The sequence below is a fragment of the Falco peregrinus genome, unplaced genomic scaffold (assembly GCF_023634155.1).
Source record: "Falco peregrinus isolate bFalPer1 unplaced genomic scaffold, bFalPer1.pri scaffold_27, whole genome shotgun sequence".
Lineage (NCBI taxonomy): Eukaryota > Metazoa > Chordata > Aves > Falconiformes > Falconidae > Falco > Falco peregrinus.
This window is the reverse complement of record NW_026599596.1, coordinates 37,501-40,000: the sequence shown is the minus strand read 5'-3', so window position 1 is coordinate 40,000 and position 2,500 is coordinate 37,501. Positions and strand designations below refer to the sequence as shown.

General features: G+C 75.8%; 1 non-coding gene across 1 annotated transcript; it reads right to left on the bottom strand.

Annotated features, from left to right (window-relative positions):
• Positions 1–408: 408 nt before the first annotated feature.
• Positions 409–561, bottom strand: LOC129783314 (5.8S ribosomal RNA). The gene has a single exon (XR_008745240.1). It is a non-coding gene; the product is annotated as a 5.8S ribosomal RNA (ribosomal RNA).
• Between the last annotated feature and the right edge of the window lie 1,939 nt (positions 562–2,500).

Below are 2,500 nucleotides of genomic sequence, written 5' to 3'. Positions count from 1 at the left end.
CGCGGTACCCACCCGCAGACAGCCGCCCGCGCGCACACGCGGGGCGCCGGGGGGCAGGCCCGCGCCTAGCACCCCAAACACCGCTCGCGCGGCTTCCCCACCGCCGCGCCTGGCCCGACCGACCCGACGAGCCCTGTGGGGGGGGCAGCCCCCCCCCCCGCAGGCGGGAACGAGCTCCGCGAACCGGGCGAACCGGGAGAGCGGGGAGCTTCGGGGCGCTCCCCGAGTCTCCATTTAGGGGGACGAAGGCCCTCGCCCAAGGCGGACCTGCGAGGCAACCCCCCAGCCGCGCCAGCTGCGGACCGATGCCGCCTCGCTACCCCGGCCCCCCACCTCTCCCACGCGAGAGGGAGGGGCGGGCGGGACGAGGACGGGGCGGCCGGCCAGAGCCGGCGATTGATCGTCACGCGACGCTCAGACAGGCGTAGCCCCGGGAGGAACCCGGGGCCGCAAGTGCGTTCGAAGTGTCGATGATCAATGTGTCCTGCAATTCACATTAATTCTCGCAGCTAGCTGCGTTCTTCATCGACGCACGAGCCGAGTGATCCACCGCTAAGAGTTGTCTCTTTCGGCACCGCCCCGCGCGCGCGGGACGGACACACCGGGGGGGCACGCTCCACGACGAGCGGCCGCCCCCTTTTTTTCTTTGTCCTCTGACGACGGGCCCCGACCGACGCGCGCCCGCCTCTCGCCGGGCCCGACCGCCCCTCCGCCCGCGCGGAAAGGGGGGGCGCGCAACGGCGATGCGGCGCGACGACGGAAGGAAGCCTCTCGCCTCGCCTGACCGTACGAGCAACACAACGCAGGAGAGGAGGGAAAGGGGAGGGCAACGGAGAAAACTCCGAAAGGCGAGGGCTGGGGCGGGGAGCGCGCGCTCCCACCACACGCACCCCGCGCGCTTCGGAGGCGGACCAGGCGCGCGGGCTCGGCCCGGCCAACGCACGGAGGAGCAGCGGCGCGCCCCGACCGCGCCCCGACCTGCATACGCCCCCGCCTCGCGCCCGGGGACTCGGCGGGCTGCTGCTGCCGCCGACGGCCCGCACACGCGTGGCAACGCGCCTCTCGGGCACCGCACTACGGCAGCCCGCTTTTTCCCTGCGGCTCAACCCCGCCGGCAGCTCGGCACGCCCCACACCGCACACCTCCGGAGGCGACAAAACCGCCCGAGCCCGAGACGGCGACGCACCGGCTCGGGGCCCGCCGGACGGCGCTCGCGGCCGCGAAGCCGCGACCGCCCTCCCGGAACCGCCGACACCACCGGCTTCTCGCCCCGACCCCGTCCCAAGCAGGCGCGCGCCACGCCGGAAGGCGACGAGCCCCGGACGGGGGTGGGGGTGTCGGGGGGCGCCGTCCTCTCTCCCCCGTCTCCACGCGGAGAACGAGGCCCGGACGCCTCCTTACCCCCAAAAACCCCCGCCGACGGGAGGCACGCCACCTCCGCCGGGCGCGGCCGAGGAGGGCGGCGTGGAAGCGGCGGGCAGGGTCCAGGCCGGGACGGTCGAGGCCGGCGGCGGGCACCTTCCGGCCGACCGATTGGACACGGGGGGCCGAGCGGTGACGGCACCGCCGCTGGGCGGGGGGGCTTGCCGACCTTGGGCGACGGCAGAAGCCCGAGCGCTCGCCGGGGCGGAGAGAGGGCTCGCCGAGGAGCGCAGCGCGGCCACGGAGGCACGGCGACACGGCGGCCGCCGACGCAGCGCAGACGCGCCACCCCCCCCCGAGCGGAGGAGACGGCGCTCCCACGCCGGGGACGCCCCTTAGACGCGAGACGGGCACACAGCAAGGACGGCTTGCGGCCTAACACACGCCGCGGTCTCTCCGCGCGAGACCGGACCGCGGAGGGGGGGCGGCAGCGGGACACCTCCCCGGCACGGCTGCCCGCTGGGGGAAGGCGGGGAACGAGCACGGTATGGGTCGGTCGAGGCAGCGCCCGGCGGGTGGGGAGGGGAGGAAGGGGGTTGGGGAGAAGCCTTTCCGGGAGCGGACTCCCACGGCACGGCCTTCCACCATACACCACCGCCACCGCACCACCGCCACGCCACCAGCGGAGGCGCCACCGCCGGCTCAAAACTACACCGCTTCCCCCGGGGTCGCATCGAGCCGCCCGCGTCTTTAAACCGCCGCCCGGCCGCGCAGCCTTCGACCCCCGGGGCTCGCCGAGGGAGGGCTGCGCAGAAACGCGGACGCTAGGTACCTGGCCCTGGGGTGAGGGAAACGACCTGCAGGGCCCCGCGGCGGTGCCTCCCCCGCTGCCACCATCGGGGGAGCGTCCGCCCGCGGGGGCGCGCCCGACGTCCGCCGCCAACACCTCGTCCTTCCTTACCCGGGGGGCCGGGGTTTCCCTCAGTGACCCGGCGCTGCGCCCGAGAGGAGACACGTGGCTGGGGCCGCCCGCTCGCGCGGGGACGCGGCCCGGCGAGGGGGGAGACACGCCTCGCGCCTCGCCCACCGACGGCGCGGCTCACCCCCTCCACCCGCTCGCGGCTCCCCCCCCCTCCCT